Source organism: Culex quinquefasciatus, chromosome 3 (genome assembly GCF_015732765.1).
Source record: "Culex quinquefasciatus strain JHB chromosome 3, VPISU_Cqui_1.0_pri_paternal, whole genome shotgun sequence".
Lineage (NCBI taxonomy): Eukaryota > Metazoa > Arthropoda > Insecta > Diptera > Culicidae > Culex > Culex quinquefasciatus.
Genome location: NC_051863.1, coordinates 114108075 through 114130664, shown reverse-complemented (window position 1 = coordinate 114130664; position 22590 = coordinate 114108075). Strand labels below are relative to the sequence as shown.

Genomic DNA, 22590 nt, shown 5'->3' with positions numbered 1-22590 from the left:
ACACAAATTCCTAATTTCAAGCTTTATTTTCAGTTTTTCTTTAACAAAAAGCGTCAAAAATTCTAAATTTATGATATGATTGAAATTCGAATCTTTCGAATCGAAAATCAAAAACAAAGTTTAAATATGCATTCATGCAATAGTTAACAATCGATCGTATAATAGGGCATCCAACAAAATATGAAGAATGGTTTACCATTGTTATGAAAATCTTTGTACCCACTCCCAGGATGATAAACTAGGATGTCAGGAACAATGTTGATAAGAAACTTTTTTCTGTACTGGAAATAAAAACTCTATCTTTACAAACACAAGATTTCATGGCTAATATTTATGTGAAATTGATAAAGGAGATTGGCACTACCTCTAACATCATTTTCATCATTTTACAATTTATTTATTTAGCAATTTTGCTCATATTTTAATAGAACTAGTTAAACTTCTTTCAATATTTCTCTGATATTCCCATACAAGCCCAAGAAAAACAAAAATGTAGAAAAATTGATGTTATAACAAGTTTGTTCATTAGACTGTTTCAAACTGATCTGTCACAAAAGTATTGATTTAATCGCACTTTGAAAAATCAGCCTTCAAGAAGTTTTGCTCTCCTCATGCCCAATGGTGCTCTGGTGCACCATTTTGAAAATAACCGTAAAATAAATCAAACATGTTAAAATGTCGAATTCAATGTGCGAGGGCTCTTAAGAAGAGTCCAAATGACTCGTGTACATTTTTTGTTTCCTCTTAAATGCTTTCGTGTCGGTTATTCAAGCTTGTAAAAATAGAGTTTACTTATTTTCGCACAAATACCCGATTTTTGTTTGAATTTTGGTCTGTAAGTTGGTAGTCAGAAGTTATTTTATATGTTTCCTAAACATGTGCAAAAAGTTGCAAATATTGTCACGTCTCCGAAAAATTTGATTTCAAAATTTTGATGCTTGGTGCTACTATGGGCGTTAGATGGTTAAATGATGATGGTGCGAGAGCAGAAAATGTGAAAAACAAGCAAAAAATTGAAAAAGCAATATGTTATGAGTTACGGAAATTTATTTCCGTATAATTAAGGCTACCAACTGTACGGATTTTTTCCTTACCGTACGGATTTTCGACCCTCTCCGCGGATTTTAAACAGGCCGGAATTTTTGTACGGAATTTTTCGCATAGTACGGATTTGTACGGAATTTTAACATTTAAAAAAAAAAATCATTCCTTTTTTGATTGGGTCAAAGCTTTTGCTAATTAGACATTTTTATTTAACTGTCAGTTTGATTCTAAAGAGATAACTTGCATAATTTACCGGGTTTTCCTCAGTTCAAACTTGATTGTCAATAATTGTTCTTTTGAAATTCCTTACAAAACACATTTATCAAATAAAAGATCAAAAGGCTTTCTAAAGCTTGTGAAAAACTTGTGTTTATAGGACCTTTCCAATAAAAGCTCTAGAAATGTTTTCGTGAAAACACTTACAACGATATTATTCGTAAAAGCAAACTTGATATTTCGTAAACTTTTAAACGTTTAACAAAAATATTTCTAATTCCCAAATTCCAAATTTAACTAAATATTTCCTTGATATTTTTTGTTAAACCATGGTGTCATGTCGGTAAAGTATACGGATTTTTGCTCAGCAAGAGTTGGTAGCCTTAGTATAATTGATCGACGCCACCAACATCATCAGCACAGCCGACAACAGTTATCCAAACTGCGAACAAAGCATAACTTCGTTTACCTCGGCGCGATTAATGCAAGATGCTCGATTAATGCTCAATAAGCAAAACCTCAGTATCTCATGTGTGAGGCTCTGGGGGACTTTTCGATTGCAATAAAATCAGAACGTTTTGGACAGTCTAACTAACCATATCGGCGTTATTAATTTCGTGAAATCTCCCCTTCGATCATGGGCATTTTATAACTTATGATAGGGGGTGGTAGAAAAGACCAAATACTATCAAAAAAAGATAAACTAAGCAAGATAATTGTAAATTAAAATATTAAAAATAAAACAAGAAAAACATAAAACAAGTGAAGTAAAGCTTTGCGTAGAACAAAAGTTGCTCAAAATGACCTCCAGAACAAGGGAAATATAAAAAAAATAAAAAATGGGCTGCAGAGTGTTTAAATAATAACGTGCATCTCAACAAAATACTTGAAAAATCTCATTTTTAATTCAAGCTAAGTTGTAAACATTTCTTTGGATTTTTTGTTATATGGAAACAGCCTTTTTCTGTGCGGCCTATTGTAAAAGCTTTTTGGTCACACCTCCTAAAATTTGGGAGCGATGAAAGCAGACCCGGTTTGCCGTAACGCATTTGATATTTGTATGTTAAAATCAACTTTTTTGTTATTTGATTTTTGTAATTTTAATTTTTTTTTCAATTAAAAAAAGTTTAAATAGCGTTTAAATTGAGAAATTTAAAATTCTTTGCAAAATCGATCGAAAACAAATCGATTTTATGAACTCAGCCTAAAAGATGTTCTAAATATTGATATTTTGTTTCTTATTGAAAAGGGGTTTTTGAGCACATTAGAGATGATGATTTTTCTAAAATAATGACCATGCACCAATTGTAGTACAATGACACAATTCTCTGCGTTTGCCAATTATCGTGATTACATTTCTCTGACGTCATTCATTATAAAATCCTCATCCTAGGGAACGGGGGTATCCTTTCCGGCAACTCGTTGCCATGCTCTGCAAGAGGATATTCCGTTGAGCAAACAGTTGCTCGCCTAATGAATAATTTATGGTTGCAAAAGGTGACGCCCTGGGAATAGCCTGCTCCATATCCAAACAACAGCACCTCACATCATCCAGGTCGAAAGGGGGGGAAATTATACCTGAGAGACACCGGAAAAGTCCACCCGGTCCGGGCATCGCTCCTCATGAATGACGCAATTGCTGTTTTCCGCCGTGGATGCTTTCCCATTTCGACCTGAATGGGACACGAAGCCAAAATTGGTTCTGCCCTTTAATAACTAATAGTGTGTGGTACACAATCTCTTGAATGGGAAAATGTTCCGTGGCCCAAAGTGCGCAGAAGCCAAAGTTGTCCTCGATATTGTTTTTGTGCTGCACTTTCTGAATGAATCGATGACCTCGTTTCGGTACATAAAACGGTACACAAACCGGATGGTCGCTGCCAGGATCGGGTTGGCTCCTTCCGCGCGCGGGCCTCATAACTGGGTTATACGTGACCTCATGGACGCCTCGATGACGTCAATCGTTGCCTCAGAATGCTGGCTAGAGTTCGATAACACAAAAACAGTGCAGTGGTGATGACGTCAGTGTGCGGTGCACTTTGCACTCCCCGGCCCAATTGCAAACTTAATTAAATTGAAATTGCAGTGTGAATTGGGAATGAGGGAAAGGTTTGCGAGGGAGATTCTATCAGGATTTTATTGCTGAGCAATTCTTATTTCATTTTTTTGTTTGGCTAAAACTTTTCTATGTCCAAAGAAGACAAAAACACCATCCTTCAACTTTAGCTTGATCATTTAAAAATTATAAAGCTTTTCTCTATGGTGAATAATAACCGATCCTTAAATTTAAGACTTCATTCGATTGATGTGTGTCGACCGATGAATATTCATTTGTATTAAGCTGTACAGTTTTTAATTAATATTCACTGAACACATTTTGCCCCGCTAGAGCGTAAATTGATTGAATTTTAAAATTATAATTCAACCCATCGTTAAAGCTCTTGTGCTGCGGAGACTACTCCAACGCGAAATAATTCTGCCCCGACAGTCCCCCACGAGGTTGATGAAGCTCTCCTACGCCGACGCCCCGACTTAAGTGGAGTAACGAACCGGTGCCATATTTGACGAGGCGCAACCTCAGGTCCAACGTTGCAGTTCGAAGTGCGGGGGGAGGAGGCAGGATATACGTAGGAAATTAAGCTTAAAGTGATTTGCATTCACTGTCAATTATGGCTCCTTTTATTCACGCCATCTCCGGCGCGGGGCTGATCCGACGTGCCTGATCTTGCAGAGCAGCAAAAAAAAAAATAAATAAAAAAGACGTTGTCTATTTGACGAAACGACTGTTGCAAATCTCGTCCCGGGATGCACATGCGGGGTTCACTTAAAGAGGGACGTCCCTTGGATGCTGGTCGCAGCACTTACTTCTGATCCGATGTGGTGTGCTGTACGTGAATATTAATCACAGACACGGTGTTGCGAAATTTGTTGTTCCAGTTTACAGTTTACAGTTTTTAAAATATTCCATTTGGGTTTGCTTCTATAAACATTATTATGATATTGTAAAGTAATTCCTATAAAAAAACTGATTTTTTTATTTTCAACTTTCGCATTCTTCTTTTTTCTTCTTTATTAGCTCTATTTTCTGCAGAGCTAACGTATTATTAAGATCAATATTAGAGCTAACTTATTATTTTGATCAATTGCTTGCGCTTCTACGAATCATGTCTGCGGTTAATTTCAAGCAGTCGGTCTGGCCACTTGAATTTTTATGATGTTTAAATGCATTATAATGCAATGGCGCAGTAATAACTGATAACGTTAATGATGACAAGAAAGAATGCTCTAGATTAGATTTGGTAAGGCTATTGCAATTTTTTTCATGTTTTTGTCTCCCCGAGAGCTTCGAAATCCCTGCAAAATTGAGGAGGCATTAAAATTTTTGTAATTTTCTGTTCTACAACTTTGTAAAACATTCTAATCCTGCAAAGTTAGAAAAAACACGAAATTTTAAAATGAAAATTTTTGTTCTAAATGAAAAAATGACCCTTCTGGGTCAGTGTAGATTCGAAAAGTACATTAAATTTCCCATAAAATGACATGTTCCAAAAAAATTTACAGTCGAGTAACGGAAAATGGGAGAATTTTTAAAACTTTTTTGGTGTTTTTTCGAAGAAAAATACGTTTTTTCGGAATTCTGAGTACGCTATCAAATCGGGCGTCTAATTTTACATAAAAGTCCCTTTGACACCAAATTTCTATCTCATCACCGTTTCAGGCTGCAAATTATTGAAAAACACCTCTTTTTCGTATGTTCAAAAATGGAAGGGGTCGTACCGCCCCTCCGTCACGAGATATCAAAAAACGGACCTCGGATTCGTGATCAAGGACAAAAGTTACCCCTTAGGACAAAGTTTCACGCAAATCGAAGAGGGGTCGGGGTAACTTTTCCCGATTTCGTGTGAGTTGGTAGAGAATTACCTTGTTATAATTCAGTTTAATTCCCATTTTTATGTTTCAAATTTATTTATAGAACTGCGTGCACTGTGTTGACATTGTCTTGTTTAATTTTTTTTTTGGTTCAAGATATTTATCTGATACCATGATGTTTTCGAAGCATTTTTATTGTGATTGGAAAGCTCACTATCAGTATTTAACAAAATTAAATATGGTTTGATTTTTTGAATTATGCTTTTAAAACATTATCAACTATTTTATCAATCTTCTACTTGGAACGCAACATGCTCATTTTGTATGTAAATAAAAACAAATCAAAGTGTCATGCTGAAAACATTTCAAGCTGACAAAAAATCTCGAAAATAAGTTGCAACTAATTTTGAAATACAGTTAAACCGGCGCTCTTATGCCTCGCATATGCAACTTTGCATATATGAGTCATTGAATTTATTAGATATATCGATTAACCCAATGTTTACAATTTCTCTGCAAAACTCTTAAATTGTTGATCCTTTAAAAATATCGTTGAACAAGTCTAATTTTTGTTAAATGCCTTAAATCGGGGTGATATAATTGATATAATTGAATTTATTTTTCAAATATCAGAATTTTCTCAAGTTTTGTATGTTTAAAGTGTGTACTGGGCTGGATCACACAATGTTTATGTACTTCTTCTCAAATAAATTCAAAAAAGCTTTAAAAATAGTTACTTTGAAAATTGTTAATTTCAAAACCAAGGCATCTTTGATAGTTACTGCACAGCAATTTCTCGTTACTGAATTCAGTTAAATTTACTGAAATCTGCACTACTGAAATTTTCAGTAAATGAAAACTTGTTGAAAAAAAAATATTGAAAATTAGTGTAGCTAGCTTATTATCTTAAAAAAAAAATGAATGTAAATTTAAAGTAGTTAAATAAAATGTTCCAATTTTTCAAACAACAAATTTCAAATTTACTCAGAAAATTGTTGTACTGAAAATGCGTTTTTTTTTTAAATATTAAAAAAACAGATGAGGTGTCGGAGTCGGAGTTGGAGCTGGAGTCAACAAATTTTGGAAAGCTGGAGTTGGAGTCGGAGTCGGCTAGAGTTGGTAGGCCGGAGTCGGAGTCGGAGCCGGAGTCAACAAATTTTGGAAAGCTGGAGTCGGAATCGGAGTCGGCTTAGCTCAGAAAGCCGGAGTCGGAGTCACTTGAAATATGACCCGACTCCGCAGCCCTGGTTTTACTACATTTTAAATCTGTAAAAATAGTCAATTTTGAATTTTTATCTCTGCATGGCTTTCTCTGCAACCAAAGGCCTCATCAACCAAGTTTAAAAAAGCAAAATACAGGGAATTTTCTCTGCTATTCGAAAATAGTTTTTTTTTGCATTTGCAATTTTTAAGAAGATTCAAAAACTAAAAATTGTATAAAAATGGCTTGAAAACGGTACACTTTGTCGAAATTGAAACAAAAGTGAAAAAGTATTCGCAACGGCCTTGTTGAAAGCAACGCATTCTGGAACACCGTGGTGAATGCAGCAAAAGCAATTGATTGCCGGACAAGTGTCGGGGCCGGTCCAGACCCCCCTTCCCTCCCACATGAAGATCATGGGTGTAGAAATGCGTTTTTCAGAAAAAAAAGAGCACGAACCAGCCCATTGAAAGCTTTGGCAAGCGATTGATGGACATATTTTGTGCCGGTTTTCAACGTCGTCGTCGTCGTCGCGACGGTGCGTAGGATGGCCACCATCTGGGACTGCCCATTTATGGGTGACCGCGGCTGTGGGGACAACGAGGTTGCGGACATTCTGCCTACACGCCAGAACTACCTTCGCGTACCGTACGGGGATTGTTTTTTCTTTACCTTTTTTTGTTGTTGTTGTTGCTGCGGAGGTTTTAGAGACAATGTTAATACTTAACATTATATATTTTCTATCGATAAATTATTGGAGACTTTATTAGGCTCGAACCAGTTTTGGAGAGTGACTTTTTACGCCTTTGATCGTTGCTTGATTGTGCTGAACCTCATCGGTCACCACGGCGAGTGTTTGTTTTGACCCAGACAGCTGACAAGTACAATTGATTTGTACTTGTAGGGTAGGGTAGTCATCAATGAGACACTTTTGGTTTTCAACTTTCAGCGATTTTTCTATTTTTTCATCAGCATGTTTTAATGAGCTTTTTGTTGCATTTTCTTTCTTTTAGTGTGTTCTAACATTGATCAAAATATGAGATCGATCCGACATCTACAGTCAGAGTTATTCAACTGTCTCATTGTAGACGCACTTGGCAGGAACAATGAGACAGCTGGAGAACAATGAGACACTCTACGAAAATCAATACTTTTCTAATAAAACATCATGTTTTTGTTTTGTTCCAATACAGGTGACTTGCCTTGAACATTTTAGAGCAATTTTGCCAACATGGAACTTTATTTAACAAAAGTTATACTAAAAGGTATTTAAATTTTGTAAAATCCATATATTTATACCAAATAACTTTGTATTTTTTGTTAAGTTAGGTTAATACTCTATAAATATGCCAAAAATCACTTTTAATTCATGTTTTGAAAGATTTACATGGATTTTGAAATGTTTAATGAAGAAAAATCAAAGTGTCTCATTGTTACCCATGGGCTAAAATGAGTGGGGAACAATGAGACAGCCCTGGATTCTGGGTATATTCTAAATTTTGGTCAAACCTAATGAAAGGACATTGTAGCCCAACTCAATCCCTATGGAACGTCGAAAGAAATTTGAAGAAATATTAGTTTTGGTGTAAATGGCAGCCTGCGAGCGAAAAAGTATTTTTTTGTCCATAATTTACTTTTACACCCCAGAATCAAACATTTATGAATAACTTTTCAAGGGTGCGTCCATAACCAAAGCCACTATTATAGCAGACGTGTATCCAGTAGATACACCTTTCCCCCAAATATGAGCCTGATTGGTTGAAACTACGACTTGTGAGAGCCATTTTATCATTGTTCCCCGTGTCTCATTGATGACTACTCTACCCTACTTGTAAAAAAAGGATACTTTATTTAGTTGGTGCCGGTAATTTATAAACCACGTAAGCAATTACGAGGGAAAAGGAAAAGGGTTTAAAATTGTCCACGCACCTAACCAAAAGATTTGAAGTTCTGAAATTAAAAAAAAAATGTGTCCACGTGGTATATGGATGGCCCCTATGCAGTGTTTTTGTAATGGAGCAATTCCAGCTCAAATCGGGAATTTTTCTGGTACTTTTGTACCCGACCCTCTCCGATTATAATAAAACTTTTGGGACATGTTATCTTAGACATGTTATCTTAGGGGGGTCGGGTACAAAAGTACCAAAAAAAAATCCTGATTTGAGGTGGAATTGCTCAATGACAGAACGTCTTTTTAAATGAATTATTCTCTTGTCAACTGGGTTGAATCGGGACTAAAGCCTGAATAAGGACAGCAGTATTAGAGCACTTTTCACCTCATGTATAAATACTAAAAATTTCAATTTATTAATAAAATATTGTTGGCATTGCTATTCAGTGAATTCAACTGTAGAAGGTCCTACATTCCCGGGCAGACGATGATAACAAAATTAATAATATTTCATTAACAAATCCTGTTAAAATAACAAAAACTGTTATTATTTTATCCTGAACTTCAACTTCAAGAAGAAAAAATAATATCAGTGTCTGATAAAATAACAAGATTTGGCATTGAAGTGATATTATATTAAAAATGTTTAATAACACGCTAATAAGAGGAAATGTTATACATTTCAAAAACTCTCCTAACAACAAGATTTGTTATTCGTTTAGACTTAGAAATAAAATTACCATAAATCGCACAAATGGAAGAATATCTAAGTGTCCATAACACAATCTGTTATTATTTTTTCTTTTGTTAAATATGTTTAGATCTTTGGGATAATTTTGTCCAATTTCGTCGGGGTCATTATTTTGGCCATGAAATGGGGTCCTTAAGCTAAAATTATTAAAATAAGTTGATATTTTGAGAATTGATTTTTTTTTTAAATTATTCGATATACCCTTGATATACTTTACTAAAATTGGCTGGAACTATGGGATAATTTTGACCATTTTCCTCGGGGTCATTATTTTGGCCATGAAATGGGGTTCTTCAGCTATAATTATTCTAAAAAGTTGAAATTTAGAATGCTGATTTTTTTTTATTATTTGATATACCCTCTAAGGGACTTTACTAAAATTGGCTAGAACTATGGGATAATTTTGACCATTTTCGTCGGGGTCATTATTTTGGCCCTGAAATGGGGTCCTTAAGCTATAATTATTCTAAAAAGTTGAAATTTTGAAAGTTGATTTTTTTTTTATTATTTGATATACCCCCCTAAGGGACTTTACTTAAATTGGTTAGAACTATGGGATAATTTTGACCATTTTCGTCGAGTCGTTATTTTGGCCATGAAATGGGGTCCTTAAGCTATAATTATTCTAAAAAGTTGAAATTTAAAAAGTTTTTTTTTTTTTTTTTTTTAATTTATATTTATTCAAATTTCTTTTCCATGTACATTCATTCAGTTAAAATATTATTGAGTGTCCAATCACAAACGATGACTTTTCACCTCAATTTTAAATACTAGCAACTTTCATTTATTCATGAAATATTGTAGCTTTCGCTATTCAGTGATTTCAAATGTAGGAGGTCCTACATGTACAAAAGGGAAAAGGATACCTTAAAACTAACTTATAAACTATATAAAGAGCGGATCAATGCAGCTGAAGACTGCAATGATTTTTGTCGAAATGCATCAATTATCTTATTGGACATAACATCCAAAGTGTCAACTTCGGCTAATTGATGAAGTTCACTGGTGCTGAACCAGGAGGAAGTTTCAGAATCATTTTCAGAATTTTGTTCTGAATCCTCTGAAGTTTTTTCTTCCTGGTTAAGCAACAGCTTGTCCAGATCGGCACAGCATAAAGCATGGCAGGTCTGAAAATTTGTTTATAAATTAACAGTTTATTCTTGAGACAAAGTCTAGAATTCCTGTTTATAAGTGGATACAAACATTTAATATATTTGTTACATTTAACCTGGATACTTTCAATGTGATCCTTGTAAGTAAGGTTTTTGTCAAAAGCAAGTCCAAGATATTTCACTTGATCCTCCCACTTTAAATTTACCTCATTCATCTTTATAATGTGATGACTTTTGGTTTAAGAAAATCAGCCCTTGGTTTGTGAGGGAAAATAATAAGTTGAGTTTTGCAGCATTTGGAGTAATTTTCCATTCTTTCAAATAAGAATTGAAAATATCCAAGCTTTTGTAATCTTCTTGTGATGACACGAAGGCTTCTGCCTTTGGCGGAGATGCTTGTGTCATCAGCAAAAAGTGATTTCTGACATCCTGGGGGCAAATCAGGCAAGTCAGAAGTAAAAATATTGTATAAAATTGGACCCAAAATGCTTCCTTGAGGGACGCCAGCACGTACAGGTAGTTGATCAGATTTGCTATTCTGATAACATACCTGCAGAGTACGATCCGTCAAATAATTTTGAATAATTTTCACGATATAAATCGGAAAATTAAACCTTTTCAATTTCGCAATCAAACCTTTATGCCAAACACTGTCAAATGCTTTTTCTATGTCTAGAAGAGCAGCGCCAGTAGAATAGCCCTCAGATTTGTTGCTTCGAATTAAATTTGAAACTCTCAACAACTGATGAGTAGTTGAATGCCCAAGGCGAAATCCAAACTGCTCATCAGCGAAAATTGAATTTTCATTAATGTGCGTCATCATTCTATTAAGAATTATTCTTTCGAATAATTTACTAATAGATGAAAGCAAACTAATGGGCCGATAGCTTGAGGCTTCAGCAGGATTTTTATCCGGTTTCAAAATCGGAATTACTTTGGCATTTTTCCAACTACTGGGAAAATATGCCAAATCAAAACATTTGTTGAAAATTTTGACCAAGCAACTTAAAGTTGCTTCTGGTAATTTTTAATTAAAATGTAAAAATGCCATCCTCACCAGGGGCTTTCATATTTTTAAATTTTTTGATAATAGATTTTATTTCATTCAGATCCGTATTAAAAACTTCATCTGATGAAAATTCTTGTTCAACAATATTCTGAAATTCTATTGAAATTTGATTTTCAATAGGACTCAAAACATTCAAGTTGAAATTATGAGCACTCTCAAACTGCTGAGCAAGTTTTTGAGCTTTTTCCCCATTAGTTAATAGAATATTATCACCATCTTTTAAAGAAGGGATGGGTTTTGAGGTTTCTTAAGAACCTTTGAAAGTTTCCAAAAGGTTTGGAATAAGGTTTAATTTGTTCGACATCTCTTGCGAACTTTTCATTTCGCAGGAGAGTGAATCTGTGGTCAATAACCTTTTGCAAATCTTTTGAATTCGCTTCAGTGCAGGATCACGAGAACGTTGATACTGTCTTCGGCGAACATTTTCAGACGAATCAGAAGCTGAAGATCGTCATCAATAATGGGAGAATCAAATTTGACTTGGACTTTAGGAATAGCAATATTCCTAGCATCCAAAATTGCATTAGTTAAAGATTCCAAGGCTGAATCAATATCAGCTTTGGTTTCTAAAACAAAATCATGATTTAAATTATTCTCAATATGATGCTGATACCTGTCCCAATTAGCTTTGTGGTAATTAAACACAGAACTATTGGGTCTGGTAACTGCTTCATGAGAAAGTGAAAAAGTTACTGGAAGATGATCAGAATCAAAATCAGCATGAGTCACTAAAGGACCACAATACTGACTTTGATTTGTCAACACCAAATCAATTGTTGATGGATTTCTAACAGAAGAAAAGCAAGTTGGCCCATTCGGGTATAAAACCGAATAAAGACCAGAAGTGCAATCTCTGAACAGAATTTTACCATTGGAATTTACTTTTGAATTATTCCAAGATTGGTGTTTGGCATTAAAATCACCGATGATCAAAAATCGAGATCTATGCCGAGTAAGTTTATTCAAATCCCCTTTGAAATAATTTTTATTTTCCCCAGTGCATTGGAATGGCAAATATGCAGCTGCAATCATAATTTTCCCAAAAGAAGTTTCAAGTTCAATGCCCAAACTTTCAATAACTTTTAACTTAAAGTCACGTAACGTGCTATAAGTCATACTACGGTGGATAACTATTGCAACTCCACCGCCATTTCGATTCATTCGGTTATTAGTTATAACTTTATAATCTGGATCACTTTTCAAATAAGTGCCAGTTTTTAAAAATGTTTCGGTTATAACAGCAACATGCACGTTATGAACTCGTAAAAGTTGAAAAATTCATTTTCTTTCGCTTTTAAAGAGCGAGCATTAAAATTCATAATATTGATGGAATTACTTAGATCCATGATTAAACTTCAGGGTAAGAACAACATCATTCGCAAATTTTAATCCAATCTGGATTGCTTCCATCATGGATGTAGCATTACTCATTGTTTGAATCAAACCAAACAGTGAGTTTTGCAAAAAGTCATTTTTCAAACGTAACATCGCCGAGATCAGAAGATCCCAAAGCGTTGCCAGCAGAAAAATTTTCAAATGAGATTTGAGGTACCTGCCCAATTTCAGAAAGATTGGTAGAGGATTTAAAATTCGTGGATGAACCCGAAACGACGTTAGCATAAGAAATGCCATTGTTGTTACCTAACTTTTCCACGGTAGGGGTATTTCTAGAATTGTTCGAGTGAGACAGCACGAACGTTTGATTTAAAGATGCAGGTACAACCTGACTTTGAGAAAATTTCGGTTTGGATTTCGGCTGATGCTTAGCACGAGAATCCAAAACCTTTTTCTGATGGGGCAATCCCAGAAATTTGATTTGTGATTTCCACCACAATTTGCACATTTAAATTGGGTGACTTCTTTCACGGGACAATTGTCCTTGTCGTGAGAAGAATCCCCGCAAACCATGCATTTTGGAACCATGGCGCAATGATCAGTACCGTGACCGAATGCCTGGCAACGCCGGCACTGGGTCAGATTCTGGCCATTACCGCCATGTTTCTTAAAATGCTCCCACTTTACCCGTACATGGAACAAAAACTGAACTTTGTCCAAAAGTTTCAAATTGTTGATTTCATTTCTGTTGAAATGAATCAGATAAAATTGTGAAGTCAAACCAAAGCGAGAAATATTCCCGTTTGATTTTTTCTTCATTGGTATTACTTGGGATGGGGCAAAGCCAAGCAACACCTTAAGTTCGTTTTTGATCTCATCCACCGACAAGTCGTTGGAGAGACCTTTCAAGACCGCCTTGAATGGCCGAGCATTCTTGGTCTCATACGTGTAGAAATTGTGTTTGTGGTTTTTCAAATAACCAACAAAAGTTTGGTGATCTTGTAAAGATTCCGTCAACAAGCGACATTCTCCTCTTCGACCAAGCTGGAACGAAACTTTCAAATTGCAAGTTTCCTTGCAATTCTTCAGTTGCGTTCGAAAGCTGGCCAAATCGGAGACGGAAGTCACTACAATTGGCGGAGCCTTTACTCGTTTCTCGACGGCAGAAGGCTCAGTACGAGGAGAAGGTTCCTTGTCATCAGTTTCGGATAAAACACCGAAACTGTTTGTCAATGGAATTGGAGGATTGACCTCACATTCAGAATCAGAATCAGACCTCAGAAGAGGCTGTTTTCTTTTTCTGTTTCCGTTAGCCGGTTTAGCGTTCAAACGCTTCACCGACGTAACGACCAAATCTTCAGAAGATTTGCGTTTACCTTTGTTTTGACGCATTTTGCAAGCAAAGTTCTCTTAAAAAGATGGCTTCGTTTGTAAAATACAACAAAATTTCAGGCGGGGTTAGTCTTGAAAAGACTGTTTAGAATTTTGGAAAATAACTCAGGTAGTCTTTAAAAAGACTGTGAATTTTGTTTTGAAATAACTCTGAGCTTAGGTAGTAAAAAATACCGCAGCTCTAGTGTCCGTTCACCACGAAGGTTCGCAAGACACTGAAATTTAAAAAGTTGATTTTTTTTATTATTTGATATACCCTCTAAGGGACTTTACTAAGATTGGCTAGAACTATGGGATAATTTTGACCATTTTCGTCGTGGTCATTATTTTGGCCATGAAATAGGGTCCTTAAGCTAAAATGAATCCAATAAAATTAACTTTTGTTTATTTTTTTGATTCTGATATATTCTCTAAGGGAATTGATTTATTTATTAAGAATTTTTGAAATGTGAATAACACAAACTGTTATTATTTTCACAGAGCCCAGAAGTCGGAGCTGACGTTGAAATTCGAGCTGGAGTGAGACCTCGGAGACGGCATCGGATTCAGCTAATTTTCAGCAACTTTTACTTGGAGTTGGAATCTGTGAAGTCGGGTATTTTTGGAGAGCTGAAGTCGGCGTTGACGTCATGTCATGCATTCAGAGTCGGAGTTGTCTTCAAAGTATGGATTCAAAGTCGCTTAAAGGTACCCGACTCTGCAGCCCTGACTAGTACAGAGAAGTTATGGCAACTGCAGGTTGCAAAATGCAAATAAACCAAAACAATATACACAGAAAAAATAATGCAAATTTGGAAGCTGTAATTTTTGAAGGTTGAATATTTCCACTTTTATGTTGTAATTTTACCTCAATTTAGACTGAAAAAGTGACATTACACCAGAAAAGTGGTAAAATTACACATTTCCAGAGGTAAATTTACACCTTTTTTCTGACATAAAAGATGTACCCCTTCCCAGATGTAATATTACACGGTTTTTTTTTCTGTGTAGTTTAGTACGCACTTGGTTTTCAAAGACTGTAATCTATTGAGCTACAATTTTTTGGTCAAAAGGTGAGGAACGCCTCAACTACATAGGCTGATTGAATAAGTTTGTTTGTTTTTTTTTTGTTTTTTTTTTTAAATATGTCAGATTCATGAACTTTTTCTTTTGAGTTCACTCTTACTACTAGCCGCTTGTGATAACTTAAGCATTATATCACACACCGGTTACACCGTCATGTAACCACGTTCCAGTATTGATCAACGTCCACCACGGCCTTTAACGTTTATCACATTTTTTCGCCATGGCATTTGGAGCCTTTTTGCGTGGATGAAATATGCTGAGGTTATGAATGATGGCCCGGGTTTTTTTTTGCGCTGTCCAACCATTACAATATATATAAACGACATCCGCTTTCAGACCCCGCCAATGACCGGCCGCCACGTTGAAGTTGATGGCCAACAGGTAGGCCGCCGTGAGTCCAAAGTCTCCGCAGTCGTGTTAGGCCTACGCGTCGCTCCGTTCATTCATAAGGGCAGGGCGCGTCGTCGAGGGAAGAAGAAACCGCGATGACACTTTTGCTCATGTTTTTTTTTCGCTGAATTGCCGACGACGACGAAGCCATTTGGCGCTTTGTTGTCACGCCAAAAGAGGCTCACTTTGATAAACAGGAAATGGTGATCGATTTCCAGCTAATTCCGCAGGAAAACGAATCCGCCACGGGCTGACTGACAAAGAACGCCGGCCGGCCGGACGTGTCATCCCTCAACGATAGTGAAATTGTGAGTTTGAAATTTCTTTTTAAGGCTTTAAAATAATTCGATTTGATAATTGTTGCAAAATTTGATTTAAAAAAAATGAACAGACAGGGTTAAAACCCACCCCAACCTGAACCCCAATTGGTCAGCATTCCAAGCAGCAGCGCCGTCGTAGGAAGATGCACCTTAACTTCGTTAGCCGCGCAATCGAGTGTGTGTCACAACGCGGTTATAAACAATCGCCAACGCCTCCCAATCTGGAGTTTCACCGGTTCAAACGGAGAAACTGGAACCGGTCTTACAGGGGGTTGTGGGTTGAAAAATGTGTGTGTTTTTTCATCTGCTGTTTGATTTTACGCTGTCATTCATTCATTCATTGGAGTCCACAAATGTGGTCATGTCGTATAATTTCATTGAGGCGCGTTCAGTCGATCGCGTTGATTGAAAGTGGGGCGCGAGGGGGGAACAAAATTGGCGAGGCGTTTGGACCAAATTGGGCAATCCATCCGAGATAATCGGACTTTTGTGATCGTTTGTTATATTTTTTGTAACTGTTGAATCATCAAGCGAATAAAAGTTCAAAAATCAAAATCAAATTATTCGTTCTACAGCATTATTGGCTTGATGTTCTCGATTGCGAGATTCCTACTCGAAACTAAGTGTCCGAAGGCTTGATTGTTGAGGCAATTGCAAACCTCTTTTTACACCTTAGCTTCCATCCACCCCGGGATTCGAACTGACGACCTTTGGATTGCTAAGGCCAACTGCCTACCAGCGATTCCACCGAGGCAGGATCCAGGGAGACGACTCCTACACCTGAACTGAGCTAACGACCTAACCTCTAGGTTAGACCGGGCCAATATTTACTTCCCGTTCGACGGAAGGCGTGGTCAGACAAATCTCGTCTCAAAAAAATGTCACCGAGACCTTCTGGGATCGGACCCAAGCCGACAGGGTGAGATGGCAACCACGCCTACAACAATGTAACAGAGCCAGATCGAGCTCGAGCTCGAGCTAAAATTCTCAGTGGGTGGAAATTATCATTGCAGCAATTTCATTTGGAAAGAGCATAAACCGAAAAAAAAATCCGATCGGGCTCAATTTTTTTTTTGCGGGGGTTCCTTGGCCAAAATAATTAGACCCGTATTTTTTTGTTTGGCCGTTAGGTTGACTTACGCCGTGCTAGGGTGATCCCAACAACGGGTATTTTCGTCAATTCTCGCAAAAATATATATTTTTTTTAATCATTGCTCTGAGCCATTTTAACTGATTTTAGCTGTCTTAGACGCACATGAAAGATAATTAGGGAAAAAATAGTTCAAAGTTTCAAAAAATTGGCCTGACATTTGAAAAGGTCGTATAAAAACTTAAAATGCTGTTTTGAAGGTCTTATTTCAAAATATTGTTATCGGATTCCTCGGAAAATATTACGTTACATATCAAAAACTTTTGAAGTTTTAATTACAGAAACGGTTTTTTGAAGGAAAAAAACGGGGTTTGACGGGACGGGAAAATGACTAAAACGGGAAAAAATCAACATTATTCACTAAAATTGCAATAATTTTAAAATTTCTTGGATGACCCATTAGGGTGTGATATGGTTGTATGGAAAAAAATAAAGTTGTCCAAATTTAGCGAGCACATCAATTTTTCAGTTCCTTTTGGGGTCCTAAACAACTCCCCAAAGTTTGGGAACGATTGATTTAGTCCTCACTTTGCGCAAAGCGATTCAACTTTCCATATAAATTTGTATGGGAAAATCATTTTTTTTGGATTTTGATGTTTATAAAATCCACGTTTCACGCTGTACTAAAACCGGATTCATATTCGGATGCTCTGGAATGTGCTCTACAATTTTCCCCAAGAGAGTATGGTGCTAACTTGCTCCTATAAAAAGATACAGCGTTTTCAAAACTCGTTTAAAACGTGTTTTTTGATCGAAAATCACGTTATAGACGAGTTTTGAGGACGCTGTATCTTCTTTCAGCGACAAGCTAGCACAATACTCTCTTCGGGAAAGTTGTAGAGCACCTTCCAGAGCATCCGTTTTTTCGTTTCTGCGCATATCTGTCGAAATCGTTTCATTAGGCATAGGAAAAACTTCAACAGAATCTTGGGAAAAATATAGAATAGTTTTTAATTCAATAGAGCAACTCTCTACGAAATCGGCCGATTTCGACCATTTTTTTTGTATTTTTTTGATTTGGCTCAAACTTTGTGGGGGCCTTCCCTATGACCAAAGAAGCTTTTTTGTGTCATTGGTTCACCCATACAAGTCTCCATACAATTTTGGCTGCTGTCCATACAAAAATGGTACGTAAACATTCAAACAGCTGTAATTTTTGAGTGAATTTTCTGATTAATTTGGTGTCTTCGGCAAAGTTGTAGGTATTGTTGAGGACTAATGAGAAAAAAAAAATAGGTACATGGAAAAAAATGCAGATTTTTTAATCAACTTTTTTTCACAAAAACTCAATTTCCCAAAATACGTATGTTTTGATTTTCGAGATTTTTTGATATGTTTAGGGGACAAAAACCCGCAACTTTTGAGCGATACAGAAACATGGTCAAAAAATCTGCCGCCGAGTTATCAATTTTAAAAAAAACGAAATTTCATGCAAAAACAAATTTGAAATATTTTTTTTAATGTTAAATTCCGTGTACCTATTTTTTTCTCAATAGTCCTCAACAATACCTACAACTTTGCCGAAGACATCAAATTGATCAGAAATTTTACTCAAAAGTTACAGCTGTTTGAATATTTACGTACCATTTTTGTATGGACAGCAGCCAAAACTGTATGGAGACTTGTATTGGTGAACCAATGACACTAAATAGCTTCTTTGGTCATAGGGATGACCCCCACAAAGATTAAGCCAAATCAAAAAATACAAATAAAATCCATTTCCGGTTTTGGTAGAGAATTGCTCATTACTCTTCTTTTTTTTGGCAGGTTGTGAAAAAATATTTTTCCTTTCTGAATTGTTGAGACATTTTTAAATCTCTCTACGGTATTTATTTTCAAAACGATAAATTCGATTATAGTTTTCAAATAAAAATTACATTAATATTTCAATCATACTAAAAATTTGCACAATCATGCTAAAAAATGCACGTTTATTTCCATTGATTTTTTTTTATTTTTCAAGGATATCGTCTTTGTACTCTGTTATGTAGAGCCAATGTTAAGGTGAGGGAGGAGGAGTGGTCGTTGAAAATTATTTAAATGGGCCTTATTTAACTCAGAAAATATTGGTAATGATTAGTAATTTGAAATTTGAATTATGAAATTGAAACACAATTATTTCTATTGAAAAAAAAGCTTCCAAATAATACGTTGAATAAGCATTATTTTACTGATAAATCATAAAAAAAGAAATAAAACTATCTGATAAGAGTTTTGTTTAAAAATGTATTAATTTAATTCTTGATTTTTTTTAATTTAGAAATTCTACTTATTTATTCAATATTTATGAATGGCCCCAAAGGAAAAATTTTCATAAACGGTAGGTTGGGGCACCCCTGCTGTGAATGATGCAAAACAGTCTTTTTTAAATTGTATCTCAAAATTTACATGGACCTAGTGCAGTTTTATAATCTGTCTAACCTAAAAGCATGCTAAATCGACTTCGAGTCCTGAAAATAAGGACCCGGCTCCACAGCATTTCTTTAAAGTTTTCCAATTTGAACATTAAATATCATAGTTGAAGAGGGATTCATCGTACTTTTCAAAATTGGATTGTGTAAATTTACGAGAATTAACTTGCTATTATAAAGCAGAGTTTTGTAAAATGTTGATTGACAGACATTGTTATATTATGATTTTGTGTTTGGAATCTGCAAAATGCACAATCTTCACAAACGATATCCACACTTTTTGAATAAATTATTATTTAAGAAACGTTGGAAAGGCAAAAAATAACACGCGAATAACAATTTTGCAATCGCGCTCCACCACACAAACTTCATTCATATATTTGGAGCCTCCATTCACTTCAAGGATTTTCCCGAGTAGGAATTTTCCATTGATGTCGTCCTTGCTTCTGCTAAAAATACAAGTGTACAATCCAAGGCCTCCCCGTTCCATCCCCCAAACGCTATTTCCGTCCCAAAACCGAAGGCTCGCCCCTGCTGCAAGGGGGCCATCGTCCTTCCGTCGAAGGCCATTCACCTCGGCCAAGCCCGCCGTCGTCGAACGAAGCTCCAGAAGCTCCAATTCGGGAACGCGGCGCGCACAAAAGAGGGAGACAGCACGCGTGTGTTGACCTAGTTTTGTGGCAGGATAAAATCGATTTTCCTCCCAGCCAGCAGTCCTTGTAATGTAAGGCCAGGAAGCGTGGAGAGGCCTTCCGGAGGTGGTTATAAATAGAATTAGGGAAGGGACAAGGGAGAGCGAGCCTTTCTCGCTTGATCCCGGAAAAATCCTTGAGGCATCGCTAGGCTCGGTAGGAGGTCGTTTGCCTTTGATGGCCTATTTTGGGAACGTTCCAGGGAAACCGTGGGCCTTTCCCTGGATCCTGTCCTGGTGGCCTTCGTGGGGGTGTGTGAACTGGAAGAAGGCTATTTTTAGCTCTCGTGTGATGACGTCAACGGTGGCCTTCCCTTTTTTTGGGGAGAGGGAACGATGAAAGGAAAGTTTTGCAGAAATTTGATAGATTAGCTTTTAGTTGTTTTTGAAATAGAAAATAAGAAGATCAGCATAATTCTATAACATTAATTTTCCTCTTAATTTTATTTAACAAATTTTTCATGCTCTTTTTCAAATGATTGCATTTAAATTTTATTCAATAACTGAAAATTTAAAAATTTAAAGTGAGTCTTTCGGAAATCCCAAACGTGGTGTCCTTCAGGATGGTGTGTTTCGAGCTATTTTTAGCTTTGGTGATGACGTCAATGGAACGGCCTTCATTTTTCGGGATAATGTCTAGCATGAAAGAGGTTATTCTGAGGATTGGGAATCATTGAAGTGTTTTAATCTTCAGATCAATTTATCAGATTGAACAAAAGTCAGTATGTAAACAATAACAAACTTCAAATCATTTTATTTGTAGTAACTGGGTAATTCTCCGCCAACTCACACAGCAGTTGCCCCGACCCCTCTTCAATTTACGTGAAACTTTGTCCTTAGGGGTAACTTTTGTCCCTGATCATGAATCCGAGGTCCGTTTTTTGATATCTCGTGACGGAGAGGCGGTACGACCCCTTCCATTTTTGAACATGCGAAAAAAGAGGTGTTTTTCAATAATTTGCAGCCTGAAACGGTGATGAGATAGAAATTTGGTGTCAAAGGGACTTTTATGTAAAATTAGACGCCCGATTTGATGGCGTACTCACAATTCCGAAAAAACGTATTTTTCATCGAAAAAAACACTAAAAAAGTTTTAAAAATTCTCCCATTTTCCGTTACTCGACTGTAAAAAAATTTGGAACATGTCATTTTATGGGAAATATAATGTACTTTTCGAATCTTTATTGACTCAGAAGGGTCATTTTTTCATTTAGAACAAAATTTTTCTTTTTAAAATTCCGTGTTTTTTCTAACTTTGCAGGGTTATTTTTTAGAGTGTAACAATGTTCTACAAATTTGTAAAGCAGACAATTACAAAAATTTTGATATATAGACATAAGAGGTTTGCTTTTAAACATCACGAGTTATTACGATTTTACGAAAAAGTTTTGAAAAAGTTGGTCGTCATCGATCATGGCCGTTCCTGGTCACCCGCGACAGACACGGACGACGAAACAAAAAGAAACGCAAAAAGTAACTTTTTCAAAACATTTTTTCGTAAAATCGCGATAACTTGTGATGATTATAAGCAAACCCCTAATGTCTATATATCAAAATTTTTGTAATTGTCTGCTCTACAATTTTGTACAACATTATCACACTCTAAAAAATAACCCTGCAAAGTTAGAAAAAACACGAAATTTTAAAATGAAAATTTTTGTTCTAAATGAAAAAATGACCCTTCTGGGTCAATGAAGATTCGAAAAGTACATTAAATTTCCCATAAAATGACATGTTCCAAAATTTTTTACAGTCGAGTAACGGAAAATGGGAGAATTTTAAAAACTTTTTTAGGGTTTTTTTTCGATGAAAAATACGTTTTTTCGGAACTCTGAATACGCCATCAAATCGGGCGTCTAATTTAGCATAGCATAGCATAGCATTGGTGTCTACCCGTAGCTGCTACTACGTTATTGACCAGGACCCCCAAACATTGCTCCGTGGACCACAGATGAAAAGTAGGAACCAATCATCACCCCTTCGCAATTTTCAAAGGTCCCTATCGTGCTGATCAATACCGACGCCGGCCACGACCAGTGGTAAGACACGGGGAAGTGGATGGGAATGTTAGCCGATACTTGAGTGATGGGACCGCTAAATCGGCTGCGTCTCCGACAAAGTATCACATGAGTTTTGAGGGGTTAGTAAGATGGGTATGAGGTCAGGATTCACTGTGGTAGGTGATGCGACCCTGAGCAATTTGTTTATCGGTTGAAATTTTAAAATCTTAGGCAGCCGGCTGCGGAAAGATACCTATCTAGGGATTTAAATATAGTATTAATTCGACCGCGATTCTCTAGAAATTCTCCGTCGACGTGCCTTCCGATCAACGGTGATGTAGGAAGGGCTTCATTCATTAAAATCATTTTATATCATAAGCCTTAAAACATATCCGTCGACGTGCCTTCCGATCCTCGATGATATGGAAAGGACTAAATCCAGCAATACGACTTGCTTGTCTCAAAAAACAAAAATCGGATCGTTTCTATCGAAAACTATATAAAGAGAACAAAAATGAAATTCATCGGCCAACGAACGCGCGAACAAAAAATAAATGAAAAAAGAAGAAGAAGAAATCCAATCACCCCATGCACTCGAACAGCGACACAAAAGAGACGGAAAATAACATGAAAAAACAGGACTGCGCGTCCCGAAAAGCACCACACTAATCCATCAAATCGG

General features: G+C 36.3%; 1 protein-coding gene across 1 annotated transcript in view; it reads left to right on the top strand.

Annotated features, from left to right (window-relative positions):
* LOC6041011 (eukaryotic translation initiation factor 5B) overlaps positions 1-22590 on the top strand; it is a 195771-nt gene that overhangs the window by 165476 nt on the left and 7705 nt on the right.